The 18,052-nt window shown below is 35.4% G+C and overlaps 1 protein-coding gene and 2 pseudogenes across 1 annotated transcript in view; 1 reads left to right on the forward strand and 2 right to left on the reverse strand.

The window, feature by feature from the left end:
* LOC108453280 (ubiquitin carboxyl-terminal hydrolase 25-like) overlaps positions 1-18,052 on the reverse strand; it is a 51,684-nt gene that overhangs the window by 15,138 nt on the left and 18,494 nt on the right. The gene's annotated exons all lie outside the window — the stretch shown is intronic.
* LOC108451475 (uncharacterized) lies at positions 1,176-16,733 on the reverse strand (annotated as a pseudogene).
* LOC128293598 (small nucleolar RNA R71) lies at positions 14,736-14,835 on the forward strand (annotated as a pseudogene).

Below are 18,052 nucleotides of genomic sequence, written 5' to 3' on the forward strand. Positions count from 1 at the left end.
GCATCAACACACATCCCAAACCAACATGTGATGCATCACTGTAGACAGTGAACTCTTTCCCTGACTCTGGTTGTATCAAGATAGAGGCCTCATTCAGTACCTTCTTAAGCTTCTCGAAGCTCTCTTGCTACGCATCAGTCCAGTTAAACGGTACTCCCTTACATAGCAGCTTAGTCAAAGGTGCTGCAATCAGTGAAAACCCCTCTACAAAACATCGATAATACCCTGCCAGTCTCAAAAAACTGCGGATCTTAAATACAATCTTAAGCTGCTTCCAATCCAAAACAGCCTCAATCTTTCAAGGATCAACCCTAATCCCTTCAATAGATACCACATGGCCCAGAAATGTTATCTCTTGTAACCATAATTCACATTTACTGAACTTAACATACAGTTATTTCTCCCTCAGAATCTGTGAACTACTCAGAGATGTTCATCATGTTCATCCTCAGTTCTCGAATACACCAGAATGTCGTCAATAAAAACCACCATAAACTGATCCAAATAGGGCTAGAACACTCGGTTTATCAGATCCATAAAAGCTGCTGGTGTATTCGTCAGTCCAAATGGAATCACTTGGAACTCGTAATGACAATAGCGAGTCCTAAACGTTATCTTGTATACATCAGCCTCTTTGACCCTCAGTTGATGATATCCTCAGTAGGGGGTACTTATTCTTAATGGTTAGTTTATTCCAACGTTCGCATGGATCCATCCCTTTTTTTGACAAACAAAACTAGTGCTCCCTATGGAGACACACTAGGGCGGATGAACCCACGATCTGATAATTCTTGAATCTGAGCCTTAAGCTGTACAAGCTCCTTTGGTGTCATTCTATAAGGGGCGATGGACACTGGAGCTATACCAGGCAGTAGCTCAATCCCAAACTCAATTTCACAGTTTGGAGGTAACCAAGGTAGCTCTTCAAGAAAGACATCCAGAAAATCTTTAACCGTTCTGATATTTTTAACAAAAGAGTCCCCAGAATCTAAAACACTGATGTATGCCAAATACGCTTCACATCCTTTACAAACCAACCTTTCCGCCCTCAGTGTAGAAATCACATTCGACAAGTAGTTTCGATATTCCCCAATTACAACTACCTCATCGTCCTCCACAGTTCTCAGTACAATCCATTTAGTGGCACAATTCAAACTCATTCAGTGTTTAACCAGTCAGTCCATTCCTAACATTAAATCGAACTCTCCAAAAGGAAGTTCCATCAAATCTGCAAAAAAGATAACCCCTTGAACCTTCAAAGGAACATCTCTAAATAGTTTATTTACCCTCACTGACTGCCCCGATGGACTCAGTATAGTAACCTCACTCGTAGTGCTCTCAACCAAGATACCCAGAGTCTCAGACACAGTACAAGCTATATAGGAGTGAGTAGATCCTATATCTATCAGTGCAGTATAACGTATATCATAGATAAAGAGTGTACCCGTGATAACATCTGAGGCATCTCCGTCCTCTCAGTGACATGCAGCATAAACTAGAGTCGGCTCCATCGCCTCAATATGCCAAGCATCTCTGCCTGGTGCTCTCTGACCACGGCCCAAACCATTACCACCTCTGGCTTGACCACAGCCTCTCAGTGGCTGCTAAACACCCCTCGGCGACTGTACAGTACCCAAACCAGGTGCTTGCATCTGATCAGGCCTCCGTGGACACTCTCTAATACGATGCTTCAATGAACCGCACCTCGAACATGCCCCAATCCTTTTTCAGCACTCACCCTGATGGCGTCTTCCATAATCGTTACAAGGCTGCTGTCTAGTAGCTGCAACAGGTGCCCCAACTCTGACTGGCCCATCAACTTGGCCTTTTTCGTAGGCCTCAGAAAGGAACTCGATGGCTCCAAATCCCCTCTCTTTCTCATGATTCTGGCGCTCAGCATGCTTCACTTCCTTGATGATCTTCGCCTTATCAACCAGAGTAGCAAAATCTTGCTTCCTCTGTGGAGCTATCAGAACTCGTAAACTATCCCTGAGGCCATCCTCGAAACAAACACATTGCTCGTACTCAGTCACCACCATCCCTCACGCATAGCGACTTAGTCGCAAGAATTCAGCCTCATACTCAGCCACTGATCTATCCCCCTGGGTCAGATTTAGAAACTCTCTCCTCCGAGCATCCACATAGCTAACACCCACATACTTTCCCTAGAAAGTAGTCTTGAAGAACTCCCAAGATAGCCGATCAGGCTGAGTGCCTTCTTTAACAATAAGCCACCACTGTAAGCCTCATCTCTTAGTCTCTACTCGGAAGTGCAGTCTAGATTGTCCATGATCCTCTCTGTGGCCTCAATCCAATACTCAGCCATATTAGGGGCAACTCCAGCAACACTTCTGAAAATCTCAACTCCACTAGACCGGAGTCGTTCCGTAATCGACCCTTAGCCTACAACACCAGTATTTAGCCCAGCGACCCTCTCTAGAATTCGTAACATGGCTTGGGACAGCGCGTCATCCCCAACTGCACGACCATGAGACCCAATCTCAGTCACAAGTGAAGCTAGCATCTCCCTAGTTTCCAAATTAGGTATGTGACCAGATGACGAAGACCCAGCTCGAGCATCTACACTACCTCTACCACGGCCTCTTGTACCCCATCGGCGAGTACCTCTAGTGCTCATTGTCAAATTGCGTTTTATCTGTATTAACAATTTTATGCATCAATTTACAGTTCCAATGTTTATTAACAGATGTTTTATAGAAAACAGTATTGTTAATTCAAAGTTCATTTTCTTAGATCGCAGTCCACTACAATTTTACTATTGTCTCAGAGTACACTACTAAAGTATTTTAAGTACAATATGCTATCTATAATAGTCTTAGTGTTTACTAATAGTCTCAGTATTTACTATCTATAGCATTTTAATCAAAACGCATAATAGTTACAAAAAACTTAAGGAATTGGCGCTGGAGACTCAGTGTACCACACATTCAGTAAAACATTTCAAAACATTTCAAATCATTTGAAAGTAATCCTTTAGAAATTCAAGTTTTAAAACCCAAATCCACAGTAGAGTTTTGTAACCTGGCTCTGATGCCACTAAATATAACATCCCAAACCCGACCCAAACATTATGGCCGAATCTGATGATGTCACATGAAAGTGCTTTCGAAAACTAAGTCATTGATAAATCATTTCCTCATCTAAACCATTTTTGTTATCTTATATTATCTCTAAAATCAAGTTACTTATTTCCAAAACGTTTACCATTTATTTACAAGTCGTTATAATTTACGGAAGCTTTTAAAACGGTTTACGTAATGGTGAGTGTTTTGAAAGAAAACGTTTGTAACTTTTTAAGACCTATGTTTTCCCTACCACTAGTGCTTATGAATCATAAACAATGATAAACAAATCCCAAATTAAGGTAGAAATCCATAGAGGACTTATACAGTAAAAATACCCAATATACTAATACTTATAATCATAATCAAATACGAAAATATATGCGGTTGTGTGGATACCTCTAAGCTCCTCACTGCACCGATCCACTTATATCTAGGGATTACCTGCACAGTAAAACAAATGGGGTGAGTTTATGAAACTCAGTGTGTAATCTCCATGCACAAAAATAGATAGCATACAGATAATCATAGTCTGGGCATAATCCCTTTTTCAGTAACAGTTTCAGTCCAGTTTGGGCCTTAGCCCATCCCAGTATAGTAACAATCACATATATGTAGTCATAAGAATCCTACCAAACACACAATCTTCGTCCAACCCTACACTCTATGTGGGGATATAATCAACCCACCCAACCCTACACTCCATGTAGTACCGAATGCGGCACTTTACAGTAATATGTAGCTGAGCTGCCAATAAATCAGGCTCAAGGCCTTTCAGTGCACTTCCTCCAAATAATAAAACCCCCAACCCAATACAATGCAATATACAAACATGTCATGCCAAATCATGGTATTATACATGCATTCAGTGCAGTTTTAGCAGCATGCCTCATATACAGTCATACAGATATTTATATCATATAAGGGTATAACAATCATTTTAGTCAATCAAGGGTTTAAGTACACTTACCGACCCTACAGTAGATTCACAGTCGTCTCTGGCGACTTGTGCAACCTTAGCAGTTTAATAGTGAAAATGAGCCCACAAGCCCACGTTGTTTGCCCGTGTGGGCCCACACGCCCGTGTGGCCTACACGACCCTATATGGCCTTAGCTGTTTAGATCTCATGGCCTAGCCCCAACATTCCACATGCCCGTGTGGTTCACCCGTGTGGGCTCACACGATCGTGTGGCCCACACGACCCAAATCAGTCCAGCCCGTGTTTCGCACATAGCCAGCCTCGTCGATCACACGCCCGTGTTCAATCACATGGCCTACCACACGAGCGACCACACGCTCGTGTGGTGTCGACAGCCTCACTTTTCAGCTTTTTTTCGATTTCAGTTTTTAGCGTTGTGGTTACACACCTGGCACTAATTCAATGTCGAACACTCCCTAAGCCCGAATACCTAACAAAAGTCATTCAAAACTGATTAGTATCTATCAAAGGTCACTCAAAATTGATTAGTAGTTTAATTCGCAGGTCTCAACAATCGTTAAAAGTATTAGCTTAACCTACCGCCGAAGAAGACCCTTCGCTAACGCTGTTAAACCGAGAATCACGAGCACCTTAGAACCTTCCTTTAGCCAAAATAACATCACTTAGTCACTTAAAGCTGTGCTAAATCAAAACGCATGAACAAACCCAAATACTAAACTTACAACTGTTACCTTCACATGCACCAACAGGGTTTCACACACTTCACACGCCAATCAAAGATCACCAGTCCGCTGAGCAATTCCTACCAACAACAAAACTCCTCTTAAACGATATTCCAAAAAGAGAAAACTGAGTTAGCACTTATCGAAACTTGCTGAACCAATGGAAATTAGGAGTTGAGCGTAAGAGAAAGAAAGAATCGGCCAAAAGTGATGAAAAGGAAAAATAGAGAAAGGAAAAAGGTTCGGCCAAAGAAAGAAGGAAGAGGATGTTTGCTAAAGGGGTAGGAGAATAAGAGAAAACCGACATGCAATGGGGAAGGAACGATTGCCATAGGGAAGAACAAAGTTGGAAAAGATAAAAAGAAAGAAACTCGTAGGAACCCTTTGCAATATTCGGCCTTCAAGAATGGAAAACAATCGACAAAAGTCAAAATGAGGAGAAAACCAAACCCCAGCCAAAAATTTTGAGAGAGCAAAAAGAAATTCAATTCGTCATTAACTCTCTCTTCACATCCCTAAAATCTCTCCTTAACATCCTCTCCATTATCTTACCATAATCCTCTCAACAACTGAAACCAACCCTCAGTCAAACTCTTCAGTATTTTGGCTGGACTAAAATATCAACACGGCACAAGCAACAAAATAAGTTCCCCCTTGTTTACACAAAGACTCGAACCTCAGACCTCCTGCCCATAAGCTCTCCACTTAACTGCCAGACCAGCAGACCTAATTTGCCATATTTTACCCATATTTATTTATAAGCCTACTGACAAAAGACAAGGGTTTAATCATTTAAAACAAAAATTTTACACAAGTCAAGGCTTGAATCCAAGACTTCTTAGACACTCCCAAAACATATAACCACTGAAGCAGATACACAGTTGTGTGTGACAAACATAAATAAATAAATATTAAAGATTTTGGGGCTTTACAAAACTCCAATTGTGTTAGGAGATATGAGCCAAACACGAAAATTTTTCAAAATTGTCTATCAATGTAAAACTTGTAACTTTATCTTTACTTTTGGATCTCTTCTTGATGTATTTAGTGTTGGTGCTTCAATATTTGAATATATCTTCAAGTCCCCTTTCCAATGATATAAGGTACACCCAAAATAGAGTCCAGAAGCTCGAGACATGATCGAAACACTAAGAAGTGTTCTGACTGAAAGTTCTGATTGTTTTCAAATTACAAATTTTTAATCTTTTGAGCTTTGAACTTTCACTAATAATCTTGGATCAACTTTAGGCTTTGTGCATTTAATCTCATGGTTCCATGAATTGACATCTTCTTCCCAAACCTATTTTACTTGCAAATTCCACGTGGAATATTTTATTAAAACTAAATGCATGAAAAACACTAAAAATACACAATATTTACAATACAAAAAAAAAAAGTCAAATCACTAAAATTAATTTAAAACATATAAAAATGCTTAGGAAACCAAGAAAATGTAAGTAAGATATAGTCTAAAATAATCATATGATGATGACTTATTATAACTCCACACTTACATTTTTGCTTGTCCTCAAGCAACAAAACAAAAAAGAAAATTACTACTACCCAAAAATAGTACAAAAATTAAAATAACATGTGAATAAAGTACAAAAGTATTATAAAACAAGAAGTCATGATGAAAATAGATATCACAGATGCTAGTCAAAATATAAATAGTCACATGAATATTTATATAAGTAGGCAAAATTAGAAACCTTGGATATTCGTGCTTGTATGCAATTACCTGTATGCATTCTTATCAACACATTAAACAATAATAGGTTGAAAGTTAAGCATAATAATCATGATTTCATAAGTCCATTAACAGTTCATTCTCCTTTAATCTAATTCCAATATGCATAACAAGTTCATAAGGTCTTTTGGCTTGTAACATTAGGCTAGAGTTAAGGTAGAATGAAAAGGCAATTAATGCTTAAATCTTAAGCATTAGTTACTTATGGATCACTAAAAGGTTAAAGTATCATTCCTCTAAATCAGTTTAAACGGTGCTTGTTGTGGCGAATTCCTTATTATCTCCTCCTTCTACTAATGCGAATATCCTTCCCCAATATAAGCACTAATATTATCTTCAACTCTATCTATTTTTTTTTTGTTCTCCTTATTTCTCCATCCTTCAAATAAAGCATGGATAAAAAAGGTAGACAAAAAAAATCATTTTATTTTTATTTTTTTTAATTTTCCGTGACGTAAATATGAAGTATAGAGAAGCCACGTTTTATTCATCTTCTCACCCTAAAATGTCTACCTTAATATTTCTACTTATTCTATTCAATACTTAAGCTAAAAGAATATGTATAGTAAGCACTAAATACTTAGGGTAAACAAAAGGATTGAGATTTAACAATTAAGGCTTTATAGGCTAAGATAACAACATTAAACGAAAACAAAAATCATAAAAGACTCAAAATTAACGTACTTAGAAAAATTATGCAAAGGTTGGCTCAAAAGGCTTAAATGATCCAAAGAAATTTCCTAGGTCTTCCCTTATCAAGCAGTTGGAACTACTCATTATATTTAAGGGTAATAAGCCAATAGATTCTAAGATCATAATTAAAATATTACTTACAACCCATTACAAGTAATGCATATCACCTAAGACAGGCAATGTATCAAAGAAAATTCAAAAGATAATATTGTCAAAGAAAGCTCAGAGAGAAAAAACCCAAAGTCCTAACAAAACTTAATTACACGAAACCCATGAAACACATTCTATAATAGGTTAGCAACTAATCTTTTGATAATCATTAATTATTGAAGCTTACATACTTTAGGACTTCGCAAGCATGTTAAAATCTCAAAAGTAATAGTATCTTAAATGATCATGCAAAACATTTACTAACATCACATATAAAAAAAAACTAGCAAAGATTTAAAAAAAAAAAGAGAGAGAGAGAGAAAAAAAGAAAAATGGGTGTCAAGATTACTCCTTATCCTTCATTTCAACATCAAATGATGCAATTCAAGAATTCTTGACTCCGTACTTGTATTTTACAAATAGATATATTTAAAAATAATAATAAGGATAGGCATTCTAATAAGGTGCAGTATCAATATTATTGTCCATGCTCTGTCACCTTGATTACAATCACAACCCCCAGTGAGTGTGTATGTATGTGTGTGTGTGTGTTTGTAAGAAATTTAGGATTTTCACAAAAGTATCCCCTACCCCCTGCCAAATTAGGATATTGTCCTCAATGTCAAAATTATGAGTGAAGTTTAGAGGATATTACCTGTGATAGTTGGTCAAGATTGCTACAACTGAAACATGACAATGTAGATATATATATATATATCAATATCAATATAAGTTAAACCCAAAAGTTGGATAATGTCACAAAGACAAAGTTAAATCTATTTCTTGCTTATCAGAATCTCTTTTCCTTTTTCTTAACTCAACAATCTGTTAAGTGATTAGATCTGGATGGTACTCAAAAGTTTAAAGCTTAACAAATAGTTCATCAACAGTTGTAGCTGCAATCAAGACATTTCTTCCTTCTAAAAACATAAATCCACTTTCCACAACATTATCTAAAAATGATAGCAAATTTTTATAATAACAATTAACACTAAGCAAACCAATGGGTTTTTTATGTTTGAAGAAAGATGACCAAGAGGTTATGCAAAATATTTCCTCTAATGTACCAAAACCTCCAAGTAAGGCAATGAATGCATCAGCAGTGTCAAACATAATCACTAACCATTCAAGAATACTCCAAATTGGTAATTCTCTACCGATGGTTGGTCCATATAGTACATTTTCCTTTAACGCTCTTGGGATTATTCCCAAAATTGAACTCCCTTTAACATATGCTGATGTAGCCATCGGTCCTATTAAACCCATACATCCCCCTCCATAGATTAGCTTCATTTTTTCATTGGCTAGCACTTTGCCCAATTTTATAGCCATATCTGTAAAAGTTTAATCTTTTCTTGGATAAGATCCACAAAGAAACACAAATCCTTTCATACTTTTGCATTGAAGTACTTGCCATGTTTTTTTAGTGTCTAGATGTAAATGAGGGAGTAGTGAATTATATAAGATTCGGACCCCACATAGAGTAATAATAAAAAAAACAAAGAGAAAATAAGATGCCAGGAAAAAAATCAAACAAGTCAGAGGCAAATATTTCTCGAGAAGAAAAATTCAAAAAGGAACAAAAAGGAGCATGTCACAATTAATTATCAGGTAAAAAAGATGAATCTTGAGACAATAATACGGAAGAGGAAAAAATCATCACACGCGACAGAAAATCTAAAAATAGATAGTAATAAAATATCAATATTAACAATCATTTTTTCCTATTTTTTAATTTCTATTTTTTTTTCAAATAGTTGAAATCAAGATAAATAAAATTGATACAACATGTAAAATGCACGAAACATATGATTATTGCAAATGAAGATTAGAGGTTGAGAATTATTTACAATAGTTGTGATTGTGGCTCACATCTTCCTCCTGTTTTATGTCCAGTAACAGCTTAAACACCTTCTATGAGTCAAGGATCAGCTTCCTATCCAGTTTTCTTTTAAACTAGCAAACAGGGTCTTTTATCGTTAGATCCATTAATACTGGAACTGAGACCATAAATTGAGAATTTTATTTTTGCACAGCTCTACTAGGATGGGTCTCAATAGAAATTCAGATATCTCTAAAATTCTCCTTACACAATCCATCCTTAATGAATATTATTTTATCTTTTCAATTTACAGTGCCATCCCAATAGATCGACACTAACTATTACAAGTCCTAGCACACTTGTGACAAATCATTCCAAGGCACTTTGCTCTTTGCTTTCTTGTATAATTGCTCCTACCTGTGCTAGGTAAATGCAAAAAAGGAAGATATTCCTCAAATTGTACATTTCCTTTAATGATAACTCGAATGTCTGTAGGCATGCCCTTATGCATGAGCATCCTTAATCTCTCACATCTAACCTTGTAATATCATATTTCTAAGCAGACAAGAAAATTGTTTGTGCAACTTTGAAACAATGTATCCATTTTGAAAACAAAAAAGTTCGAGAAAACGATTAGAGTACTTTTGAAAGCAAAGAAAACAAGATGAGAGAGAAGAGTAAAAGGTTTTGAATTGGAGAAAGTTTAAAACTAAGAATATACAATATCAGTTTTATAGGTAGTTGATGGGACTGACTATAAATCCACGGAGTACAGTTATCTGCCATTTAACCGAGGTAAAAAAAGAGAATTGAAATAAATAGTAACAATAAAAATGATAATAATATTTATAATAATGTAAACTCTTAATTAGTAAAATATATATTTACACCTGAACATTCTTGTAATAAGGATCAGAGAGACAAACAATTTCATCTTGAGCAAATTGATTTTCTAGGAATAATTTTAGTCTTTGTACATTTACCTTGAATACATTACCATTCTTTGGATTCTCAATGTCGACTTCCCCATGAGGTACACATGCATTATAACAAATGGATCACTCCACCTTTATCTTAGTTTTCCAGGAAATATGAGAAGTCAGGAGTTATAGAGCAAAACCTTTTTGTCTAACCTCAAATGTCTTTCTTAACACCATCTTATCATGAAAAGCTTTGGTTATTTCTTTATTTATTTTTGAATTCTCATAAGCATCATTTCTAAGTTCTTCAACTTCATTAATTTGCAACTTTCGCAACTTAAAAGCACCATTAAGATTGGGATTAAGTATTTTAATTGCCCAATATGCCTTATGTTCAATTTCCATAGGTAAATGACAAGGTTTTCCATAAACTAATCAATAGGGAGGCATGACTAATGATGTTCTGAAAGCAGTTTGGTAAGCCCATAATGCATCATTAAGTCTCAAAGGCCAATCTTTGCAAGTTGGGTTAATCGTTTTTTTCCAAAATGTTCTTAATCTCTTTAGTTGCAAGTTCTACTTGTCCATTTGTCTGAGATTGATAAGGGGTTTGCAACTTTGTGTGTAATGGTATCTTTCTTCATTAATGATTTAAAAATTTTGTTGCAAAAATGTGTGCCCCCATCACATATAATAGATCGTGGAATCCCAAATCAACTTAAAATATTTTCTTAAAAACTTAATCATTGTTTTGTGATCATTATTTCGACATGGAATTGCCTCTATCCATTTTGAAACACAATCTATTAAAACCAAAATGTATAAGAAACCAAACGATGATGGAAACGGTCCTATGTGGATACCGCAACAGTAAAAAATTTCAATCACCAAAATGAATTTCAAAGGCATCATGTTTCATTTTGAAATGGATCCATATTTTTGGCAATTTTTACATGATTTGCAAAAATTATAAGTGTCCTTAAATAAGGTTGGCCAATAAAATCCACATTGTAAAATTTTTGTAGCAGTTTTCTTAGATGAAAAATGACAACCACTTGCCTTAGAATGCCAAAAATTAATGACACTATATACCTTATTGTTAGGTATGTATCTTCGAAAAATTTGATTAGGGCAGTATTTGAACAAATATGGATCATCCTAATAAAATTTTTTTACTTCAGAAAAAAACTCCCCTTTATCTTGTAAACTCCATTGGGAAGGAATTTTTCCTCCCGCAAGAAAATTAGTAATGTCAGCAAACCATGGTATAAAAGAGATATTTAAAAGTTGTTCATTAGGAAAATAAGTCTTGACAAATGGTCAACCACAACATTTTCTACTCATTTCTTATCTCGAATGGTGATGTTGAATTCTTAAAGAAGAAGAATCCACCTAATCAACATGGGTTTGGCATCCTTTTTCGAGAGAAGATATTTTAAAGCTACATGACCACTAAAGACATTAATAAATGATCCAACAAGGTAATATCTGAATTTTTCCATTGCAAAAACTACTGCAAGTAATTCTTTTTCAGTAGTAGAGTAATTCATTTGAGCACTATTTAAATTTTTACTTGCATAATAAATGACATATGGTTTCTTATCTTTCTTTTTTCCTAACACAACACCAACAACGTAATCACTAGCATCACACATTACTTCAAATGGTAAAGATCAATCAGGGGTTTCATAATAGGTGCAGAAGTGAGAATACTTTTAAGTTTTCCAAAAGCCTTTTCACACTTTTTAGTCCATTCAAACACACTATCCTTTAGTAAGAGATTACACAAAGGCCTAGATATATCAATAATTTTTTTTATGAATTTCCTATAAAATCTTGCATGTCCTAAAAATAACCTAATGTCCTTTATAATTCTTTTTGTTGGAAAATTGGAGATTAACTCAATTTTTTACTTGTCTACCTCAGTCCATTTTGAAGAAACTATGTGTCCCAAAACAATTCCTCTAGTGACCATGAAATGACATTTTTCCTAATTAAGAACAAGATTTTTTTTTCTTTACATCTGATTAAAACCGTTTCTAAATTGGATAAGCAATCACCAAATGAATCACCAAAAATAGAAAAATCATCCATGAAGACTTCTAAAATGTGTTCAACCATATCATTAAACATACTAAGCGTGCATCTCTGAAACCTAGCTGGTGCATTACATAATCTAAAAGGCATCATTCGATATGCAAAAGTGCCAAAAGGACGTGTGAAAGTGGTTTTCTCTTGATCCTCAAGTGAAATTGCAATTTGGTTATACCCATAATATCCATTTAGAAAACAATAAAATTCATGCTCCGCTACTCTTTCTAAGATTTGATCCATGAAGGGTAAAGGAGAATGATCTTTTCTAGTCACTAAATTAAGTTTCATGTGCATTGAGCACATCTGCCAACCAGTAATAGTCCTAGTTGGGATCAATTCATTATTTTCATTTTTTGACTACAGTAACCCCAGATTTCTTCGGTACAACTTTGGTAGGACTTACCCATTTGCTATCAGAAATAGGATAAATGATTCAATTACCCAAGAGTTCAATGACTTTATTTCTCACAACTCCTTTCATATTAGGATTAAAACTTCATTGCATTTGTCTAGAGGGTTTAGCATTTTCCTCTAAATAAATGTTAGGTGTGCAAATCAATAGGTTAATTACTTTTATGTCAGCTATGGTCCATCCTAATGCATTTTTATGCATATTTATAATTTTCAGTAGCTTACCTTTTTGGTGTGCATCAAGTTCTGAGGAAATTATGACTAGAAAGGTGTCATTCTTACCCAAAAATGAATATTTCAGATCACATGGTAATTGTTTCAAATCAAGCTTGGGTGGTTGATCAACTAATGGTGTTAAAACATCTATAGTTGTTAGAAGTTCCTCAAACTTTTATTTCCAATAAAAGTTCTTATATTGTCCCTGAAAATAATTTAACATAGAATCAATGCATGAATTTTTGTTTCGTCATCAATTTCAAAGTCAGTTAAATAATTTTCCAAAGAATTGAATAATTTGGAATTGATGAATTGTTCATGGACAAGTTGTTCAACGAAGTCCACTTTATGCACATCAAAATATTTAGGAGTTTACTTACAAACATTAAACATATTTAATTCTAATGTCATGTTTCCAAAATCCAAATTTAGAACACCGTTCCTGCAATTACCAAAGCATTAGAAGTTGCAAGGAATGGATGACCTAAAATAACAGGGATTTGTACAATAGAATTTGAGACAGGATGTGTGTCCAAAACAATAAAGTCAACTAGAAAATAAAATTTGTCAATTTGAACCAACACACATTTTACTATCCCTCAAGGAATTTTGACAGATTGATCAAACTAAGGTGTAACGGATGTTGGCTTAAGTTCACCTCAACCTAACTATTGATAAATAAAGAAAGGTAAAAGATTAACACTAGCACCAAGGTCAAGCACAACACGCTCTATTATAGAGTTCCCAGTTATGCATGAAATTGTAGGGCAACTAGGATCTTTATATTTAGGTGGAGTGACATGCTGAATGATTGAACTCGCATGTTTAGTTAAAAAGGTTTTATTTTGCACATTATGTTTCCTTTTAACTATGCACATATCTTTCAAAAACTTAGCATATGACGAAACTTGTTTAATCACATTCAATAAAGAAATATTAATCTTAACTTGTTTGAAAATTTCTAAAATTTCAGCATTTTGATTCTAATTCCTTTTTGGTTGCAATCATTTAGGGAAAGGAGCAGAACTCCCACATTTTTCATTGCCTAAGTAGTCAAAACTTTTAGGCTTACCATCATCCTTACCTCTACTTTACGAAGCAAGAGAGGGCTCTTGGCTTTGGAAGGAATAGTCTTGTTGATGGCCTTCCCACTTAGAAGAGTTGTGATAGTATTCACATAGACATAGAAAGAGTAGGTTAAGGTTGAGCAGGAAACGTACCTTTTTCTGAATGCACAATAAGGCTATCAACATAGAAAGTGTGCTCTTGATTTCATTGATATCTTGTGAAGTCTGATTGTTGACATTTCTTTGTGTAAACATGAATTCTTGCAATGTCTCCTCTAAACTTTTAACATGCAAAGACAATTAAGCCAAAGTGTTGGGAGGTTTTGGAGGTTAGGGGAAACAAGCAAGATTATTATCATGTCAGCTGAAGTTAGGATGGTTTCTCTATTAAGGGTTGTAAGTTCTTGAGTTTTGAGAATGAAAGGGTTTTTTTTAATGTTTCCACAACATTTTCTTGACCATGCAACATTTCTTTGAAAAGTGAAATGTTTGGGCATTCTATAGTAGAATGTCCTATGATTTCACAAATACCACAACATTCTTCAGTTTTTCCTGGTGTAATTTCTTGTACTATTCTAAGCACCATGGCTTCAACCTTTCTAGTTAAACTAGCCATATTAGGACTTAGATTATCTTCTTAACTAAGGTCATATTTTCCTTTATTATTAGCAAGATTCGATCTAATGGAACCTTCAGAAGGGTTAACTATGTGTCAAGATTGTGAATTTTCTACTAAACGATCTAGGTAGTCGAAGGCCTCTTCAGGTTCTTTATCAAGGAACTCTCCGTTACACATTGTCTCAACAAATTAGTTAGTTTCAAGAGTTAAACCTTCATAAAAGAAACTTAAAGTCCGTCAATTATCAAAACCATGAGGTGGGCAAGAACTTAACAAATCTTTGAAACGTTTCCAACAATGAAAAAATGGTTCATTTGAATTTTGCAAGAAATTTTGAATCTGTCTTTTAAAAGCATTAGTCTTTTGTGTAGGAAAAATTTCTTTAAAAATTCAGTTTGCATTTCTTGCCAAGTACCAACTAGTCTTGGTTTTAAATTGTTAAACCAAATTTACATAAAAGATGAAGACTTGATTTTGTTTTATTTATTTTATCTTTAATTACTAATTTCCAAAATTAACCTTAATAATTAAACCAAATTTCAAAACTGTCAAGCCAACATCTTCCACTAACTCATAAATGGTCTAATTACCATATAAGGACTTCCACTTTAAAGCCCTATAGCTATTTAATACTTTTAGCTATTAGAATTCAACATTTGCACTTTACGAGATTTAGTCCTTTTATCAAATTAAGCATGTAAACGGTAAAATTTCTTTACGAAATTTTTATACGATATTTATATCATATTGTAGGCAATAAAATAATAATAAAATAAATTTTTTAACTTCAAATTTGTGGCCCCAAAACCACTGTTCTGATTTCACTAAAAATGGGCTATTACATTAAAAGTTATTATTGTAAGTGAATTAAGTTAGTGGCAGGAACTCCTCCCAATTACTTCGAAAATCAATCACACAACACTGAAACATATCCTCCAAAATTTGAATTACTCTCTCAGACTGACCATCAGGCTATGGATGGAATGTTGCACTGAAATCCAATCAAGTACCCAAAGCCTCGTGTAACTTCTACCAGAAGTGAGAAGTAAATCGAGGATCACAGTCTAAGATAATTGATACTGGAACCCCATAAGCCTAACAATCTTAGAAACGTAAAGCTTTGCTAAATTCTGTAAGGAGTAATAGGTCTTAATCGGAATGAAGTGAGTAGACTTAGTAAAATGGTCCACAATTACCCATACTAAGTCCTTCTTAGTAGGTGTCAAGGGCGACCTACTAACAAAGTCCATAGTTACCCATTCCTATTTCCGCAGTGGATTTTTAACGGGTTGAAGTAATCCAGAAGGAAGTTGGAGCTCAGCCTTAACTTGCTGGCATGTCAAATAATGTGACACAAAATCGGGTACCTCACTTTTCACCCTAGGCCACCAATACAACTCTCAAAGGTCACGATACATCTTATTGCCACCGGGATGCATAGCATAAAAGCTACTATGCGCTTCTCGCATAACAAATTAGCTCAGATCCATATCCTTCGGACACAAATATGACCCTGAAAACATAGAATACCATCATTATTAAACCCGAAGTCCAAAGTTTTACCTCATATATCTGTTGAACCAAGCTGATCAAAGACTTATCAAATAGTTGTTTACTCTTAGCCTTCTCTAACCAATATGGTTTAACTTGCAACTCAGCTAGAATCCCACCATCATTTAACAAACTTAGGCGAGCAAACATCGCCCTCAACTCAGACATAAGTCTACGACTTTAAGCATTGGCCACCATGTTGACCTTACTAGAATGATACTATATTGAACAATCATATTCCTTAAGCAACTCAATCCAATGATGCTATCTAAGATTTAATCGCATGCCCCAAAAACATAACCTCACTCAACCGAAACTCACATTTACTCAACTTGGCATATAGTTCCTTTTCACGAAGAATCTAAAGAACTATCCGAAGTTGTTTATCATGCTCATCATTGGTCTTAGAGTATACTAAGATCTCGTCGATAAATAATATGATGAACTTATCTAATTATGGATGAAAAACTCGATTCATGAGATCCATAAACGTTGCCGAAGGATTAGTCAAGCCGAATGGCATAACAAGGAACTCATAATGCCTACAGCAAGTCTTAAAAGTAGTTTTATGCACACCAGCCTCTTTAAACTTTAACTAATGATACCCAGAACGAAGATCAATTTTCAAAAACATAGGTGCCCCACGGAATTGATCAAACAGGTCATCAATCCTCGAAAGTGGGTACTTCTTCATTACCGTCAATTTGTTCAACTGACGACAATCCACACACATCCTCATAGAACCATCCTTTTTCTTGACAAAGAGAAGGTGCTCTCCACGGGGACACACTAGGCCGAATGAACCCCCTATCCAAGAGTTCCTGAAATTGCAACTTTAACTCCTTTAGCTCCTTCATTGCTATTCAATATAAGGCGATAAACACCTAAGCAGTCCCTGGCATAACCTCAATTCTGAACTCAACCTCCTTATCTGGAGGCAATCCCAAAAACTCCTCTGAAAAAACATTCAAAAAATCCTTAGTATGAATCCCTTCTACCGCCAAACCCACGATACTCCTATCATGCACATATACCAAATATGCATCACATCCCTTATGAACCAACTGTCTAACTACTAGAGCAGAGATCACTTTAAAGAGGTAATCTTGATCCTCACCTATCATCACAACTTCCACATCATCTCCAACCTTAAAGGTCACTCTCTTTGATTCACAATCTAATCCAACTCGATGCTCCACGAGCCAATCCATACCTAAAATCAAATTGAACTCTGTAGACAGCAACTCCATCAAATCAACCAGGAACCCTTGAACATCAAGCGGACACCTCCTATACATTTTACTAACTCGGACAAACTGACCAAAACGACTAATCATAGAAAGTTCACAACTAGTATCCTCAGCCAGAATTCCCAAATTACCCGATATGCTACTAGATGTGTAAAAATGTGTAGAACCACAATCAATTAACGCAAAAGAAGATAAAAAAAAAATGCAAAACAAACGTACCAGCAATCACATCAACTGCATCCATGTCCTCTCGACACCTCGTGCATAAACTAAGGTTGATTGCCTAGCCTCAGTTGAACTGCATCTCTGCTTGGTACCCTCTGACCCCAACCACCACCGTTACCTCCTCTCATCTAACCACGACCTCTAGCAGGCTACTAAAAAACCCTTTGAAGTTAAATCTAACCTTGAACAAAAGCCCACATCGGCTCAACCATATAAGGCCACTTGCAAATCTTATGCTCAATGGACCCATATCTATAACACGCCCCAATCATCCTCCAACACTCACCTAGATGGTGTCTATTACAGAATCCACAAATCGGTACCTACTCAATTCTAGTAATAGGTAAGGGTGAGCAAAATCTTATTCGATTCGAAAAACTTGATAAAAATTTTAAATTTTTTCATTAAATTGTTTGAGTTATTTGAGTTAATTAAGTTATTCGAATCAACTAGAATAAAAAATTAAGTTTTTCGGTTTAACTCAAATATGAATTACGCAATTCGAGTTATTCAAATATCTGAATAAGAAAAGCCAAAA

This window comes from Gossypium arboreum, chromosome 5 (assembly GCF_025698485.1).
Source record: "Gossypium arboreum isolate Shixiya-1 chromosome 5, ASM2569848v2, whole genome shotgun sequence".
NCBI classification, from domain to species: Eukaryota; Viridiplantae; Streptophyta; class Magnoliopsida; order Malvales; family Malvaceae; genus Gossypium; species Gossypium arboreum.